Source organism: Ascaphus truei, chromosome 9 (assembly GCF_040206685.1).
Source record: "Ascaphus truei isolate aAscTru1 chromosome 9, aAscTru1.hap1, whole genome shotgun sequence".
Taxonomy (NCBI): domain Eukaryota; kingdom Metazoa; phylum Chordata; class Amphibia; order Anura; family Ascaphidae; genus Ascaphus; species Ascaphus truei.
Window position 1 is genome coordinate 61,807,009 of NC_134491.1, and position 19,881 is coordinate 61,826,889.

General features: G+C 46.2%; 1 long non-coding RNA gene across 1 annotated transcript; it reads right to left on the reverse strand.

The window, feature by feature from the left end:
- Positions 1 to 874: 874 nt before the first annotated feature.
- LOC142502308 (uncharacterized) lies at positions 875 to 11,958 on the reverse strand. The gene is made up of 3 exons (XR_012803732.1): positions 11,856 to 11,958; positions 11,507 to 11,656; positions 875 to 1,386 (listed from the first exon to the last, which is right to left on the reverse strand). It is a non-coding gene; the product is annotated as an uncharacterized LOC142502308 (long non-coding RNA).
- Between the last annotated feature and the right edge of the window lie 7,923 nt (positions 11,959 to 19,881).

Genomic DNA, 19,881 nt, shown 5'->3' on the forward strand with positions numbered 1-19,881 from the left:
GCTATGTGATATGAGGTTGTTTCTTTCTGCACTCCTTGTTGTTGCTATGTGATATGAGGTTGTTCCCTTCTGCACTCCTTGTTGTTGCTATGTGATATGAGGTTGTTCCCTTCTGCACGCCTTGTTGTTGCTATGTGATATGAGGTTGTTCCCTTCTGCACTCCTTGTTACTGCTCTGTGATATGAGGTTATTCCCTTCTGCACTCCTTGTTGCTGCTATGTGATATGAGGTTGTTCCCTTCTGCACTCCTTGTTGTTGCTTTGTGATATGAGGTTGTTCCCTTCTGCACTCCTTGTTGCTGCTATGTGATATGAGGTTGTTTCCTTCTGCACTCCTTGTTGCTGCTATGTGATATGAGGATGTCTGTGGAACTTCAGTGAAAGGATGCAAACTTTCTAATGCAGATATTGCTGGCTACTTTGTGGCTGGAGACATCACGCTGGGGGGAACTCGTTGTTGTACACCGGAATGTGGAATACCTAATAAAAAGAAGGTTCAGAGAACAGCAAAAGCCTCTTTCATTCATCCCAGAGTCTGATGCTGCTGCTTCTTTAAATAAAAAGGCTGGGACGCAACATTTCACAATAACAAATAATACAAATAATAGATAATTGGAATAAGTGCTTCAGACATACTGTACTGTACATGTAACATTGTGGAAGAGGAGTCCCTGCTCCGAAGAGCGTATAATCTAATCATGGTGCATGATTTACAGCAGGGGTGGGCAACTCCAATCCTTAAGGGCCACCAACAGGTTAGGTTTTCAGGATATCCCTGCTTCAGCACAGGTGGCTCAATCACTGATTTAGCCTGATTGAGCCACCTGTGCTAAAGCAGAGAAATTCTGAAAATCTAACGTGTTGGTGACCCTTGAGTAGTGGAGTTACCCAACCCTCATCTACAGCATTAGGCATAAGGAAAGCCTCCAGGAACGTAATATGTACAGTTTATAGGATAGAAGGGGGAGGGGAGGATATGATGGAACCTTTTTATATATTTAAAAGTGTGGAACAAAGTACAGGAGGGAAGTCTACTCCAAAGAAAAAGGAGTGTTAGAACAAGAGCTCATTCTCTGAAGCTGGAGGGTGGGAGGCTAAGGGGGACATGTGACAAAGTACTTCTTCACGGAAAGGGTGGTGGATACATGGAATAGCATCCCAACAGAGGTGGTTGAGGGTAACAGTACGGGAATTGAAACATGCTTGGGATAGACAGAAGGCCATTCTAATTACAAAAGAAAGTCAAAGATCCAATAGGGTGTGAGGTTTTCCAGGAGGTAGGGAAATGGGCAGATTGGGTGGGCCAAGTGGTCCTTTTTTGCTTCTGTGTCTATGTTTACAAATACAGTAGCACCGTTCCTGAACAAAAGGGACTTCAGTTGTCAGCTGTAATGTAAGAGAATTGGTACATATTAGCATAAACTGTAGCAGTATCTCTTTCCATAATCCTGCTCGCAAACACAAAATTGAACGGATAAAATTCAGAGCATCCGCAAATAATGAATTCATTGCCGTTTTGATGAGGTGGCTGTGACCTGGGATAGCTATGCACAATTTAGTTTTGATTAAATCAGACCCCAAATGCCGCCGTAATTTTTTAGAGAGCTTCAGAGATCGATGCGGGTATGAAAGGACAGTGTGAGAGGCAGATTTTAATGGAAGTAATGGCCGATTGGGAGATAAAGCACGTCCAGTTTAAGTCCTTTATTGTTTAATGCGTCTTAAGTATAAATATACCTGCATGTCTGCTCCAACCTCCTAAACATCAATGTGTTTAACCCCTGTGCTACCAGAAAGGCCTGCAAACCCCAAACTAGGTCAAACATTCTAGGATTGCAAAGAAGGGTGGGTAGCAGTGTTGAACCATTCTGCCATGTAGTAACAAAGGTGGGAGAGGAAGTAGGGGGTATGAAACCCAATGAAGGACCCTGAGAGGATGGAAAGCTTGTAACATATCAACTACTTGTTGATCCCACGAAAGGAATATCACCTACCCCCTCTTCCTCCTTTGATATTACATTCTAGGATTCCAACTCCATTTTGGAGTTTCCAGTCCTGAAGCTTAAGCCGGCTGCATTACACAGCTGGCACAGCCTAAGCCTGGCTTAAAGAAGGGCAAAGCCAGCAAGCCATGGGAAGGACAGAGGTTTGCCCTCTATGCGGTCTATGTATCAACATAGAGAAAAGTGTGTGACTGCACTGCTCTGTTTTTTGGAGCAGAGTTGAGGCATATGCAACAACAGTTTCTTACATCTGATGCAGATTTTAGTCTTATGCCACATCAGGTATAGAGGATATTGGGGGGCAAATTAAAGGGAAAATAAATAGCACAGAGACGCAGAATGTGATACTTCTCATTATAATCTGTGCACCATGTAACTCCTCCTTAACACCTCCTACTGACACTCACCATGGAGCAAGCTGGGGCAGACGGGGCAAAAGTGGAGCAAAATATACAGCCATGATGAAAATGCCCCAGTTTGTGCCAACATTTTCTTGAATCAAGTGTAGCAGACGTTATTGCATCCGTCAACGTGTGTTTTAAAGAGAAAAAACGTGCAATAATGCATGCGTTACCACTGTTCTCAGTGGGATGTGATAGCATGCGTATTAAATATAGTGCTTGCATTAACCCATCGCATCAATGGGTGCTACACACCTGCTGCATAACATCTGCTACATTGATACATGAACCACTATTCTGTTAAGCTACTGTAATAAAGCTGTACATTAGTTGAAGGAGTGGCTCAGCAGTGGCGATTTGTGGCCTAGGGGGAGACGCGATGGGAAGGTGTGGCCGTGACATCATGAAGCTGGTTCGCCCTCATTGGGCGAACCGCTCACGTGACCCGGATTTCGCGTGACAAATTGATGTTTTTGCACGAAAAATCAGCCGCGCCGTCGGCACCGCACATGCGTGCACTATGGCCATCCTCATTGAGACACGGCCATTTGTTCGCACCAAGTATGGATGCAGCCTTATTGTACCTGAAAAATTCTATGTATAACTAACATACAAGCATCAGTTCAATGAAGTATCCTCCTAGTCTGTTGTGTTAGCGTCACAAACTATGAGGCCATTTAATGGACGGACACAATAGTTCTTCAAATATATGTGGTTTGCAAACGAGCTTTCAAAAGATCGCTAGTTAGAATGGCCATGTTCGTTGGGGCAACATCTGAAGTTTGTTTGGAAATATGAGTCAAACTTGAAACACATTTTTGAATCCAAGCAAAATTTGGGCTAAAACCTGATAAAAAAAACCTGATATTTGCTGTAATAAACTGATAACTGATAAAATCAAAACACCAGTAGGAGCACCCACCCTTACTCACAACAAGTCTACTTCAGATAGACGGAGGCTACAGGATATTGGAAGAACAGACTTTCAATATCCTTTTGACTTGTAGTTGTAAGTCCACATTACAGATGTGCAGTAAGTGTCCCAACTGTGATTTTTGTCGTGAGTGTATTGAGTATTTGTTAGCATTAGATATTGAGTGTTAGATAGTGAGTGAGCGTATTGAGTGTTGGTGTTAGTGTTAAATACTGAGTGTATCGAGTGTTCTTTGGCATTAGATAATGCGTGAGAGTATTGTGTTTGTTAGTGTTAGATAGTGAGTGAGGGTATTGAGTGTTAGCATTAGATAGTGAGTGAGTGTATTGAGTGTTTATTAGTGTTAGATGGTGAGTGTATTGAATGTTTTTTAATATTAGATAGTGAGTGAGAGAGTATATTGAGTGTTTGATAGTTTTAGATAGTGAGTGTGTTGAATTTTTGTTAGTATTAGATAGTGAGTGTGTTGAATGTTTGTTAGTATGAGATAGTGAGTGAGTATATTGAGTGTATGCCTTTGTTAGATAGTGAGCGAGTATATTGAATGTTTATTGATGTTAGATAGTGAGTGAGAATATTGAGTGACTGAATATATTAAGTGTTGGTATTAGTGACTGAGTGTTAGTGATCAAGATTCATTGTCAAGTTGCTTACCAAGTATTTATTTGAAATGAATATACAGTACCGTGAATTCAAAACGTTCCTCTCCCTTCCCAGCTAAGATGATCTCAAGTAACCATAATAGTAAAAATAATCATATTGCTATTTCATCCTTCTGCCTTTTGCAGAGATGGCATTGAGGAATTGATCCGTGGGTTCTGTTGACATTTAAGAAATAAGTGATTTATTACAGGATTCATTAGCCCAAACTGACCTTAATGATCTTGACATCATTTACTTTTGATTAAAGAAGTTTTCTAACAGTGAAATACTCTTTTCAATGCAGTCAAGAGCCTTAAAGCAGAAGCTCGTGTTTAAATAACAATGCTGCATTATATACTGTGATTAAGGGGTCTATGCACTAAGCAGCGTTAAATTGCATTCGCATGGGGTTCGAATTCGCCATGTTTTTGGTGTGTTGCCCTCGCTGTATGCAGGAAGGGCCGAATCCCTGGCGAATGAATGCGCCACCACCATTTGAAATAATGGCGAGTAACCTGTGGCGAGACAGGCTGCCTGGCGACAAGCTGCCGAAAAGCTGAACCCTGCCGAGATGTGTCTGCAGCAGAGAGATCCGCCGCTCTCTCTGTGCAAACATCGGCACATTAAAAATTATTTTAAAATACATTTTATTCATAGTGTACATGTGCAGGGGGTCTCCTGAGCTGAACCGCATTGGTTTCAGGTCAGGGGACCCCCTGCTTCCCGAGATACAGACCCCTTTATCAGGTGCCGGTATCCCTCTGCATTTAAATGTCCCAATCACATGACTGCGAAATGTAAACAAAGCAGAGGGATACCGGCACCCCATAAAGGGGCCTGTATCTCGGGAAGCAGGGGGTTCCCGGACTTAAAACCAAAGCGGTTCAGCTCCGGAGACCCTCTGCACATCTACACTATGAATAAAACACACATATCAATTAACACTCATTCCTTACCTTTGCGGCTAACTGCTATGGTAATGAAGCAGCATTAATGTATTTTTAATAAAAGTGTGCGGGAGCAGGGGTTCCCCTGAGCTGAACCGCATTGATTTGTGGACAAGGGACCCCCTGGTTCCCGAGTTACAGGCCCCGGTATGTGTCATCGGGTGGCAGTGTCGCCGCCATCTTTATAGCGTCCCATACGCGACGTGCCCGCTATAAATATGGCCTTTCCGCCGCTTACTGCATGACCCCCTAAGTATCTCAATAAATTCCAGCTTCCAACTCACAAGGAGTATAACTCAAAGCACACAAACCCTTGCTGGTTCTGCCATGTTGATCTACATGGTGCTTCGTCTAGCTACTTTTTAAACCACGGTAGGAAGGGTGAGATGGGACACAGGAAACATTGTGTTGCAGGTGAGAGAGGGACAGAGATGGATCTAAACAGAATAACATCATGGATATTTTACTACAAAATGGTTGGTAAACAATGCATTAGGGGCTGTGGTAATGAAGGAGTTGACTAAAATCCCCACAGTACAGTGATTCATGTTCTAGGTATCACTATGCTTCTCCTTCCTGTAACAATCACTTCCAGACTCATGGCCACCGTCTCTAACTCTCCTCTCTTGAGTGGCAGTTAGGGTTGGCAGGTGCCTTCTCCAAAAATACTGGATACAATGGTGAAACGCTCGAGACACACACACACACACATGGCGCACGCTCGAGACACACACGCAAACCTCTCTCCGCTCTCCGATCCACACTGCTTCCTCCTCTCCTTGGCCCCACCCTCAAGCTCCTGACACCGCCTCCTGATTGGCTGCATTACCCAGTAGCAGTTGCCCAGCCCTCTAGCAACAGCCCTGCTCTCTCCCTGCTGGGGGAAATCCTGCGGCCCCCCAAGCCGGTCAGGTCACTGTGTCCAGAGAGGTAATACACATACATGTCCAGTTTTACCTCAATTTTGTTACTGAATAGTGTCCAAATACAGGACAGTCGGGTTCAATACTGGACACCTGTCAACTCTAGACTGGCAGTCACTTTTCCTCCTCTCGACCCCCGCTTTGTACTTCAATGTTACGTAATGCTTCTTCTCTGTTGCTTTGTCCCTTGCTATACCTCGTCACTGTCTCTCATGCACCTTCTAATGATGCTCATCCCTTTCCTTTGTCACTGCCCCTGATAGTGACTGCTCTTGCCTGCTAGGTTCCTTGATCCCTTACACTATATTAAAACAGCCGTTCGACCTAAATCCCAATAAAACACAGACACCTTACGAGGGATATAAACAGGCCCCGCATTTATTAACATAACATCACCAGCTGCACAACACAAACATAAATCTTTTTTCACCATAAATGCCAGTCACCGACCCTAAAGCAACCAGGGCGCGTAACCCCACAATCACCACAGGTTAGCGGCACAACCCATGTGGCAAAGCTGCAGGAGTAGCAGCGGCTACCTTCCCATTACGCATTTAGGGGCAAAACACCATTCCCTTTTCCATCACATGCCTTACCTGGGAAGGACACCCCGCCTCTGTGACAACATTATAAGCATATTACTTTCACATAACATAAATAACATCGTTTATAATCATTTATACATTTCTTTAAAATTAGCATGGGATGGAGACTTCTTCCTTCAGGGTTTTTCCTAAAATAGTTGCCCGCCCTACACAAGTTTCCCAATTTATAACGTTCCTGTTACCGCCCCCCTAGCTCCCAGCCCCATCCCACCTGATTCCTTTGAAACAAAACAACCTTCAGCTGACGTTAACCTCCTTCTCTTTCTGGAGTCGTCACTGCAGTCATGTGTCCCCTCTCCTGTCATTCCTTGCTTTTCCTCTGTCACTGTCCCCTCTCCTGTCATTCCTTGCTTTTCCTCCGTCACTGTCCCCTCTCCTGTCATTCCTTGCTTTTCCTCCGTCACTGTTCCCTCTCCTGCCACATTCAGCGTCTCCCTTTCCTGAATATTTCAGAACCTCTCAGAAGCTCAAGCAGTGCTGCTACTTATGGGTTAAACTGGACTCGGAGGAAGAAGACGATAGTTAAAAACAGCGTGACATTACCGCTCCTCATCAAAGATATCTTTTATAGCATGACAAAACAAACAGTATCATCTAATTATGGCCATAAATCAGCAAAGTTTGATTGTTGTTCCAGAAAATTGGTTTTCCAATTAATCTCCTTATTACCATATGCTCTAATCTGAAGCATTACAATATGGAAAAATTACAATGACATTCAGATAAAGTGATGCTCTGCTTAATCAAATCCAAAATATTTATTTCATGTACCCAACTATACAAACTTGTATAATTAATGCATGAATTTGCAATTAAAATCGCCTGCCACAGACAGGGGGAAAAAAAGCAAAGCATTTTTAATCACAAAGAGTTTTATATTTTTCACCCATGACAAGACAACGATTTTTAACCTTTGATTAGTTCTTTATGCTAAATATGGGTTTGACAGTATCATAAATCTTTACGGGGAGAGCAAACTGGAACCAGGACAGAGGGTTCTGTGTATCGAGGCAAAGGAAAGGATGCAGGGAGAGTTATTGTTGCAAGTTCTGCCACAGATCAGCCGCGAGATGCTCGTTAATCACCGTTTTTACATTTGACACAGATTGTTAGCTGGGGATGTTTACTCCCCCTCCCACCCCCTGCATGCGTTTCAAATGTGAAGAAAGCGATAGAAATGCAAAGACAGATGCAATTACAGGTATGTGCGATACTGAACTCCTCCTCAGAATGCCTATTGCTCCATATACAGTAACCTCACCATATAACTCCTCTTATTGCTCAAAAAAACACTCCCTATAACTTCTCTTATTGCTCCATATAACCCCTCTCCAGAACTCCTATTTTTGCTCTCTATAACTCCTCCCTATAATGTATCATGTTGGTCCATATAACTTCTACCTATAATTCCTCCTATTGCTCCGGATAACCGCTCCCTATAACTACTCCATATAATCTCTCCTTATAACCCCTCCATAGAATGCCTCCTATTGGTCCATATAATGCCTCCCTATAACTCTTCCTATTGCTCCATATAATCTCACCATATAACTCCTTCTATTGATCCATATAACTGCTCTCGATATCTCCTAACTAAATCATAAGCTGATACACACCAGACAGGAGCAGAATACTGATACAAAGAGGCAGCAGACTAGTTTCCACTGGGGGCCCTCGTCAGTAGTCTTGCAAGCCCCCTTTTTTTTCCTCCCTCACACACCTCCTCGCTCTCACCCCCTACATTTCTCTCCCCCTTCTCACTCTCCCGCCTCTCATCCTCTCCCTCCCCCCCATGTATTTATCCCCCTCTCTCTCACTCTCCCTCTCCACCCTCTATAGCACTCCCCCATCTCTTACTCCCCCTTCCTTCACTCTTCATCACTCTTTCTCACTTCCCCACCTCTCCCCCTCCCTCTCTAACACCCCATCTCTCACTCAATTCACTCTCTCTCTCTCCACATCTCTCATCCCCCCTCCTCTTATTCCTCCCTCCTCCCATTCCCTTTCTCCCCCCCCCCCTCCTCTCAGTCTCTCTCCTCCCCTTCCCACTCCCTCTCACTCAATGCCCCCCTCCTCTCTCACTCAAACTCCTATCATCTCTCACTGAACTCCCTCCATAAGCCTCTAAAAAATGTACTGTGTGGAAGGGGAGCGCGGGAGTGAATGGAGTCTGGCACTGTGTTACTGTTGAGCTGGGGCCCCGCAGCCATATGCAGACTTCCGGAGGGGCCCAACTTCTGGTGGGGCGACTAGAGTGAGGGCTGGCATCTGCTAGGGTGAACTGGAGCCCAGCAGGAAACTGGCCCTGGCAACTGGACGCAAAAGTTTGGTCTAACCTCTGGACGGGCCCAATTTCCCAGACTAGCTGGCAGGGTCCGGGACACTTGCCCCAACTCTCCCCCCTCACGGCAGCCCCGCAAAGAGGTGCAGAATAATAAAAAAAAAATCCTCTAAATCTGGTCCACGTCTTTTGCCGCTGCTGGGTTCCATTTTTTTCTCCAACAAAACCTTGATAAATATCCCTCTTTCATTTGTTTTGCTCTGTACCTTACTTTAGCAATTGGTTTCCAAGTCTGGTTATTGATTAACACCAAACTGAATAGTTTTATAACCTCATACAGAGAAGGTGTTCCATTAACTGGAAGAGTTACTTCGACAGCTGTTTATACTTCAAGCCACTACGGAAAAATTATACTGTATAATAACTCTTGATTTTTTTTTTTTTTTTGCAGTGACAAACATACTGATGTTCAGGCGTCTGCCATATGGAGCAGAAATCAGATAACCATCTTCCAAATAACCATACTCAAAGCTTTGAGATCTTAATGCTATTAACACAAGCAGATTTGCAAAGAATAAGATAAATAAAAAACGCAAAATATATTATTATTTTTACATTTAGAATTAGAGTTTTTATGTCATTGCAAATATTGCACGAGTCCACACGTATTTTCCCTGACAGAAACAGCACATTTATCCCGCATGCTCCCTACCCATAGTACTGCCAAGGGAGGTTTATGTTCTGCCAGTACCTGTATTTTTCGCACTCTTTGACCAGTGTATTGCAGAGGGAGTCTTCACATGTAGTCCACCCACTCCCTGCACAGTGTATTGTAGGGGGGATGTATGTCTTTACAACACCTGTAGTCATCTCACTGCCTGCACAGTGCACTGCAGAGGGAGTGTTTATTCCCTGGAAGCCTTCCACTGCTTGGTCAGTGTAAAGTAGATGGAGGTTTAATGTCCTAGCAACTGCTGCAGCATACCCCCATCAGTCCCTGTCCAGTGACCCACAGAGGGAGACTGTGCTGTATCTCCTTTCAGAGACTGTATATTACTCTTACTCCCTGCAGAATACTGCAGTCCCATAATAAACTTTAGTGTATAAGCCACTGACACTGCTATTTTAGGAGAAGAAAAGAAACATAGTCCAGCAATCAGAATAAAGGTACTTCCAATTATTTTCCCCTCACAAGAGTAAAAACAAACATGCAAGCCCAAATAATGCACAAGGATATGTCTTGCCCAGGATATCAGCTCTCTCTGGGCATTCTCAGCTCTCACTACTACTGTACCTCTGCTGCCCAAGCCTTGTGATATTACTTCCAGTCTAGTCACTTCCAGTTTAGCGATACCTTGGAGGAGCTCACCCATGGATTACTTGCACCCCTCCTGTTTCCTGCACATTTTTGTGTGGAAGTTTTTGCCCCTGTATGGAACACAATCTTCCATACATTAGCACCTTGCTTTGTAACAACAATGTAACAGTTGTTGTGTTTATGATAAAAGGGCACATGTGGATTTAACTCTAAGCTATTTTGAGCATGTTTCCTTTGATGCACGTATTTCTATTTATATCTCCATACAACAGAGTACATGCTTGGTGCTTAGAATAATACAATATGACTCAGACTTGTATATTTAGGGTTGGGGTAGCAATTTGATTAGCTTTGCTTATCTATAATAGCCCTTTCTCTCAACCACACCTCTGCATACACAATTATTCTATTACCATCTGAGAAGCCAGTCTTGACATTTATCAGAAAGAATGAATCCTTGAAGGGGAGAGATAAGTCATGTACACAGCATGTTCACACCAGAGCAGCACAGAAGGAAGATTAGATGCGTGGCTGTAATTTCAGGCACCTAGGAGCATTCTGATATGTTTCTTTACAGTTTCCAGGGGGAGGGAACATATGGTTAACACAGAAAGGAAATCGAATTCGAGGATGTCTTGCTCAAATGTTCCAATTTCATTTGGGTTTGAAAAATCCTTCCAAAGTTCAACTCCAACTTTCGAATGAAATTCAAAGTCTACCATGCTAACTTTCAAGGACAAAAGTTAAGGTCATTCAGTTTCTGTGTAGGAGACATGCTAGGCAGCACTACAGGTTAATTATAGAACAGAAGTCCTCATTTAAAGGACTGAACGAGTCAGGGAGCAGGAAAAAGGAGGGAGAGGGAGCGACCAAGTGGTAACGCCGCTGGTCTTTGGAGAGAAGAAAAAACCCACACTGAAAAAGTTGATGTTTTCGTAAGGGTTTCTGTGCCATGCAATTTTGGTGTGAAACTGGTACAAACAGAGACAAATTCATCTTACATTTTTGAATTATTGTATAAATACCTTTTCTACAGTTTTGTCACGTCTTCCTCACCTTGTGATATGGGGAATGTCAATAGGAGGAGTTGCACATACAGTATATTATAATGGGGTGTGTAAAATTCTGCATCTAACTAACTTCCAGCTCCTTGCGCCATAGGAAAGGTATTTTTATCTCCCCAGTGCCCTGTATTCCAGAAATGTAGGTTGTAAGCTCTAGGGACAGATAATCAGCGAGTCTGTAATATTCAATGTACACTGGTTGGCAGTGCTAAGGTACAGCATACAGCATGTAAGAATAAATCAGGATAATTATCATTACAATGAAAGAGACATAAATGCTGATTATCTATCAATATGCTTCCAGCGATGGAACCTGCACAGTCTTTGCTATCTGTTAATTGCTCCAGGAACATGATAGCACACAATATGTGTATGATTTAAGTCATACCTGGTTTGTTATTATAGCCAAACGCTGACACCTTGCTGTGCCTGCTTAATTTTCGCCGAGCTCCGATACAGTTTTAATTAGAAAACAATTGCTTGAAGAGCAGTAGTAAATCTACGATTGCTGAAGTGGAATTTTTGGAGTCGTTACTGCCTGTTGTAGATTAGGGAGGAGAATCACAGCCAGTGTTAGCCCTGGATCTGTATTGAGTTTGTGAATGGGGCATCTGGCCCATTCACCCCTAATAGAAGAATCATGTTAACTAAAGGTTCCAACTGAGACAGGGGCAGTGACGGAAAAGGCACAGTCACTGTTAAAAGGAGCCTAACTTTACAGTGGCCGTATGACGTACCTGGCATGGAATGGGCACGTGCTTTTTTTCCTTGGGGTAGAATCGGACTGACTGCTCCCACGGAGACCACCACCATTTCTGTTTTCGGCACCTGTTCATGTAATTACTGTCGGATCAATGTACAGGTTAAGGCAGGGGTGTGCAAACTGGGGGGAACAAGATTGTTTTGGGGGGAGCGCGCCGCTTTGAGAGGCCCCGTGCCCTTCCCCAAAGCATTTAAATTAAATCCGAGGCGAGTGATAGGCCTCTGCCACTTGCTTACCTGGTCTCCGGCAGCTTCTGGCGACATGTCTCCATGGCAACGTGGTGGCAAATGCCGCCGAGGGGGTCACATGACACCGTGTTGCCATGGTACCGTGACGTCACATGATGTCATGACGCTAGAGGCAAGGTAAGTTGGGGGGAGGGGGAGTGTGTGAGCAGAGGGGGGAGAGTAAGCAGGGGGCGCAGGGGAAAAAAAAGTTTGCGCACCCCTGGCCGTTAAGGGACAATCATAGTGCGAAGGAGCAGAAGTGACAGAGACAGAGAACAGTCAAAGAGTAAAGGGACAATTCCAGTGACAAGGGGCGAAGGAAACAATGTGAGAGAAACAGGACCGTTTCAGCATGTGACAGAGGAAAAAGACTGTCCCAGTGAAATGGGGCATAGATGACGAAAAAAAATGCTATTTCTTTTGCTAAACAATGGAAACCTTTGGGAAAATGTAGCAACTTAAAAAGCAAGGAGAAAAATGTCAACACATTTGCAATATGAAGACACCTCTAGTGACAAAGGCAGAGAGACGTGACAATCACAATGAACAAGAGAGACAGAGGGACTATACAGAGACTATTTCAATGACTAGAGCAACAGCTAAAATGCATTACACCTTAAAAACAAAGAAAACTTTGGCCCATAAAAAGTGAAATGTAATTACTCTGAACATAATTATTGAACAGAATGCACCATTAATGCATTCAGCGATATGTGCACGCTGCATTAAGCATGCTCCTGGAAATCCTTCGCTCCCCACACTCACGGCTTAATAACAGGAAAGTGCTGAGCGTTCAATAAACAAGTTGAATTGAACTTCTACAGGAGAACATTTCCTCAGGAAATTCAGCTTGGACAAAAGACAGAGTAAAATACAGTATCCAGAAGGAGATTCGCTTTGCTCAAAAGCATGAGGACACTTTGCCTTAGGCCTTGCCCCCGCTGCCTACTACAGCGTCTGCTGTGGTGGACGCTGCGCGCACGAGAGCCCTCCCCGCAATGGCGCCGGGCCCGCTGCGAGGGGGGGCCGCAACGCTCGCGCGAGAGCTACTCCTGCTCTCAATAGAATTGAGAGCAGGACTCGCGTCGAGCGATTAGGCCACGCCCCCCGGCGGTTCAGCCAATGAGGGCGAACCTGCCGGGTGACGTCATGGCCGTGCCCCCGTCACTCCTCCACCACACCCCCCCCCCCCGGTCTCTCCTCCTGCAGTGAGCTGCAGACCGGGGAATCGGCTGAACGCGCCGCCAAAAGCGCGGGCGCGCGTTACAGCTGAGATACCGGGGCCTTAGCCTTACAGCGTTTAGTTTGCCTGAGCCAGAGGTTCTCAACTGTAGTACCACCCCCCTCCCCCCACCAACAGGTTTGCAGGATATTCCTGCTTCAGCACAGGTAGCTCAATCTGTGGCTAACTGGATTGACGAAGACTGAGCCACTTATTGAGCTACTTGTGCTGAAGCTGGGACAGACTCTCGAGAACTGTAGTTGAGCACCCATGATTTTGTTCAATCTTTTACCAACACATGTCAAACTGCAGCCAAGTTAATGTGCCCCTATCAGCATGTTCTGCACTACCAATTTTATACTGTACATTGTATTTCTTCCACTGCAGAGAGAAGAGGAAACAAAACACCATAGTCAACAGCATGGGATGCTGACTGAGCCACCTGCGCTGAAGCAGGAACTGATTGTGCCACCTTTGCTGAAGCAGGGACTGATTGAACCACCTGTGCTGGAGCAGGGACTGATTAAGCCACCTGTGCTGAAGCAGGGACTCATAACAGTAATATAGGAGCTTAGAACAGCGATAGCCAACGCCAGTCCTCAAGAGCTACCAACAAGTCAGGTTTAAGGATATCTCTGCTTCAGCACAGGTGGCTCAATCAGTGGCTCAGTCTTTGACTGAGTCACAGATTGAGCCAACGGTGCTGAAGCAGGAATATCCTACAAACCTCGCCTCTTCAGGGGGACTGGAGTACCCCTACCGCGAAGCCATGTAACATAATGTAGTGGTAAAGCTGTACTCAATAAAGAAAATGATGCACCGTTAACGCTGTGTTAGAAGCCCTAGCATTATAGAGAACGTTAGGGCAAATGATATATAAATGATATGTAAATGATATGTAAATGATATGTAAATGATATGTGAATAACCTCCTAGCATAAGATTATCCTACACGAAGCTTCGTTAATGTTGACGTCCAAAAGATAATGTTATGGCATTTAAGTGATTCCTAAACTTGCTGGCACTCTCATCTAGACACGGAAATAGGGCAAAAGCCCTATTATAGTGTGTGGCTGGGTATAATGCCAGCTTTTGATATGACCAATAATGAATGCGTTATTTCCCTGTACTCTATTCTCTCCCAAAAGGCCCTATTTCATTGGAATCAGATATTTGGTTGCGGTCGTCTCGCCACGACCAACTCTCTGCTGTGTTCGGCTGCAGAGAGACCCTCTGCCGCAGTGCCGCTGGACACTCAGCCGCTGTATGCTTCACCCAGGTATGTTTATTTAAGGGTTAATTTAGCCATTAGTGTAGGGGGCTAAGGGAAAGGGATTAGGATTTTAGGGTAGGGGATTAGAGCAATGTGTTTAGGGTAAGGTGTTAGGGTAAGGGGTTAGGGGTTAGGTTAAGGGGTTAGGTTAAGGGGTTAGGGTAAAGGGTTAGGATAAGGGGTTAGGATAAGGGGTTAGGGTAAGGGGTTAATGTTTTAGGGTAGATGCTAGCGCTAGTATAAAGGGTTAAGATTAGGACTTTTTAAGGTAAATTAGGAGAATTACCTTGGCAGCCAAGGGGCCTGCAGATCGATGTCCTGGCAGAGAGGTAAGTGGCTGCTAAACACCGGTGGAGATTTGGTGACAGCATAATATTCACGGCCGTTATTTCATTGTCTGGCTGGGAGTAACACAAAGACGTAATACCTTGAGAGCCCCATGAAGTACCCTGTACATCATAAGGACCTATAGTCTAAATCAGGAGCGTGCAAACTGGGGGGCGTGACATTTTCAGGGGGGCAGAGGGGGGGAAAGGGGGGAGCACGGCGCTTACAGATTCCCTGAGCTCTTCCCCAAAGCATTTAAATTAAATGCCGGTTGAGCGCGAGGCCTCTGTATGGCTTCCAGTGGCTTCTAGAAATGTGTCGCCATGGCGATGTGCCATCTGATGACGCACCGTCAGATGACGCCGCAGGGTCACATGACGTTGCAACATCAGAAAACGGTAAGGGGGGGGGAGGGAGCGCAAGCAGGGGGAGGGTAGCAAACTGGGGGACGCAGATGAAAATGTTTAGGGGCCCCATCATGTATGGCAGGGCTCTTTAACTGGGATCCACATAGGGCCTTGATCAGAGCCGTCTTAAATATTTTTGGGCCCCTAAGCCAAATGTAATTTGGGGGTCCCACTCACAAATGTTCCATTTAAGTATAAATACAATATGTTTTTTGTTGTTGTTTTTTTTTTTAAACAACCTTCAACGTTTTTATTGAAATTTTACAAATATTACTACAAACACAAACATTATATATATATATATATATATATATATATACAGTGCTTGACAAATCACCCAAAAATCTACTCGCCGAACCAAAAAATCTACTCGCCACCTAGTCCCGCCCCCAACCCCGCCCCCAACCCCGCCTGTAGTCCCGCCCCAGCCACGCATTTTAAAAAAAGCCATAAATTGAATAAATTCCTAGTAAGAACATTCGTTTTTGATATTAGTTTATTTATTGTATTACATTATACTACAATTAGTCCTTGGTGTGTGTGTGTGTGTGTGTGTGTGTGTGTGTGTGTGTGTGTGTGTGTATAAATGTCAAATCTAGAAAAAAAAAGCCAGATGTGGATGACTAGTTTCCTGCACCCCTTAACTAGTGTCTGGATGCCCCCGCTTCACAATATTTAAAGCAGCAATCCCGTCTGGGATCTTACCTGATCCGCAGACCCTCAAAGTCCAGGTACCCTCATTCCCGCAATGTTATACATTGGAGGGGAAGTGTTCGTTACCTGTCTTCTGGGTTAGGGGGGGTTCGATGTCTTCCGTGTGAAGCTTGAGTCAGATCTGGAAGTAAGCAGTATAGGGCAGTTAAGATATCCAGATCCATAGTGTGAGAGTGTGTGGGGGAGAGAGCGAGAGTGTGTGGGGGAGAGAGAGAGAGTGAGAGTGAGAGAGAGAGAGAGTGGGAGAGAGAGAGAGTGGGAGAGAGAGAGAGTGGGAGAGAGAGAGAGTGGGAGAGGGAGAGAGAGTGGGAGAGAGAGAGAGTGACAGAGAGAGAGAGTGACAGAGAGAGAGAGTGACAGAGAGAGAGAGTGACAGAGAGAGAGAGTGACAGAGAGAGAGAGTGACAGAGAGAGAGAGTGACAGAGAGAGAGAGAGTGACAGAGAGAGAGAGAGTGACAGAGAGAGAGAGAGTGACAGAGAGAGAGAGAGTGACAGAGAGAGAGTGACAGAGAGAGAGAGTGACAGAGAGAGAGAGTGACAGAGAGAGAGAGAGTGACAGAGAGAGAGAGAGTGACAGAGAGAGAGAGAGTGACAGAGAGAGAGAGAGTGACAGAGAGAGAGTGACAGAGAGAGAGAGTGACAGAGAGAGAGAGTGGGAGAGACAGAGAGAGAGAGTGGGAGAGACAGAGAGAGAGAGTGGGAGAGACAGAGAGAGAGAGTGGGAGAGACAGAGAGAGAGAGTGGGAGAGACAGAGAGAGAGAGTGGGAGAGACAGAGAGAGAGAGTGGGAGAGAGACAGAGAGAGAGACAGAGAGAGAGACAGAGAGAGAGACAGAGAGAGACAGATAAAGAGACGTCAAGGCGCCGTGACGTTGACGCTGCTCCGCGCTGATTGGATGTTTTCAGCCGACAGTGCTCTGAAAAACAGCTTGGCTGTCGGCTGAAAACTCCAGCGCCTCAGCACGCCTGCGGACGCTCGCGTGAGCCCCCTCTAAAGGCATCCTCATTGAGTATGCAGGGGCTCAGCGCGGAGCGTCCGCAAGGCTCAGCGCGGCCTGTCCTTCTATGGACTCGGCCAGAGAGACAGATAGAGAGAGACAGATAGAGAGAGACAGAAATAGAGAGACAGACAGAGAGAGACAGACAGAGAGAGACAGACAGAGAGAGACACACACAGAAAAAGAGAGACACACACAGAAAAAGAGAGACACACACAGAAAAAGAGAGACACACACAGAAAAAGAGAGACACACACAGAAAAAGAGAGACACACACAGAAAAAGAGAGACACACACAGAAAAAGAGAGACACACACAGAAAAAGAGAGACACACAGAAAAAGAGAGACACAGAACACACACAGAGAGAATGAGAGACAAAGACAGAGAGAGGGCGAGGGCGACAGGGAGAAGGCGAGGGCGACATAGGGAGAGGGTGACACTCACAGACACACACTCACTCTCACAGACACGCAGAGACACACTCACGCAGACACTCACGCAGAGACACACTCACGCAGAAGACTCACAGACACACACTCAGAGACACTCACTCACACACACACACACACACAGACACACACACACAGACACACACACACAGACACACACACACAGATAGGCACACAGACAGGCACACACACAGACACACAGACAGACAGACACACAGGCACACTGACAGACACACAGGCACACTCACAGACACACAGACACACTCACAGACACACAGGCACACTCACAGACACACAGGCACACTCACAGACACACAGGCACACTCACAGACACACAGACACACAGGCACACAGGCACACTCACAGGCACACTCACAGACACACAGGCACACTGACAGACACACACACACACAGGCACACTGACAGGCACACTGACAGGCACACTCACAGACACACAGGCGCACTCACAGACACACAGGCACACTCACAGACACACAGGCACACTCACAGACACACAGGCACACTCACAGACACACAGGTACACTCACAGACACACAGGCACACTGACAGACACACAGACACACTGACAGACACACAGGCACACTCACAGACACACAGGCACACTGACAGACACACAGGCACACTCACAGACACACAGGCACACTCACAGACACACAGGCACACTCACAGACACACAAGCACACTCACAGACACACAGGCACACAGGCACACAGGCACACTGACAGACACACAGGCACACTGACAGACACACAGGCACACTGACAGACACACAGGCACACTCACAGACACATAGGCACACTGACAGACACACAGGCACACTCACAGACACACAGGCACACTGACAGACACACAGACACACAGGCACACTCACAGACACACAGGCACACTCACAGACACACAGGCACACTCACAGACACACAGGCACACAGGCACACTCACAGGCACACTGACAGACACACAGGCACACTGACAGACACACAGGCACACTCACAGACACACTCACAGACACACAGGCACACTGACAGGCACACTCACAGACACACAGGCACACAGGCACACTCACAGACACACAGGCACACTCACAGGCACACTCACAGACACACAGGCACACTCACAGACACACAGGCACACTCACAGACACACAGGCACACTGACAGACACACAGGCACACTGACAGACACACAGGCACACTCACAGACACATAGGCACACTGACAGACACACAGGCACACTCACAGACACACAGGCACACTCACAGACACACAGGCACACTGACAGACACACAGACACACAGGCACACTCACAGACACACAGGCACACTCACAGACACACAGGCACACTCACAGACACACAGGCACACTCACAGACACACAGGCACACTCACAGGCACACAGGCACACTCACAGACACACTCACAGACACACAGGCACACTGACAGACACACACACACAGGCACACTGACAGGCACACTCACAGACACACAGGCACACTCACAGACACACAGGCACACTCACAGACACACAGGCACACTCACAGACACACAGGCACACTCACAGACACACAGGCACACTCACAGACACACAGGCACACTCACAGACACACAGGCACACTCACAGACACACAGGCACACTCAGACACACAGGCACACTCACAGACACACAGGCACACAGGCACACTCACAGGCACACTCAGACACACAGGCACACTCACAGACACACAGGCACACTCACAGACACACAGGCACACTGACAGACACACAGGCACACTCACAGACACACAGGCACACTCACAGACACACAGGCACACAGGCACACTGACAGACACACAGGCACACTGACAGACACACAGGCACACTCACAGACACATAGGCACACTGACAGACACACAGGCACACTCACAGACACACAGGCACACTCACAGACACACAGGCACACTCACAGACACACAGGCACACTCACAGGCACACAGGCACACTCACAGGCACACTCACAGACACACAGGCACACTCACAGACACACTCACAGGCACACAGGCACACTCACAGACACACAGGCACACAGGCACACTCACAGACACACAGGCACACTGACAGACACACACACACAGGCACACTGACAGGCACACTCACAGACACACAGGCACACTCACAGACACACAGGCACACTCACAGACACACAGGCACACTCACAGACACACAGGCACACAGGCACACTCACAGGCACACTGACAGACACACAGGCACACTCACAGACACACTCACAGACACACAGGCACACTCACAGACACACAGGCACACTCACAGACACACAGGCACACTCACAGACACACAGGCACACAGGCACACTCACAGGCACACTGAC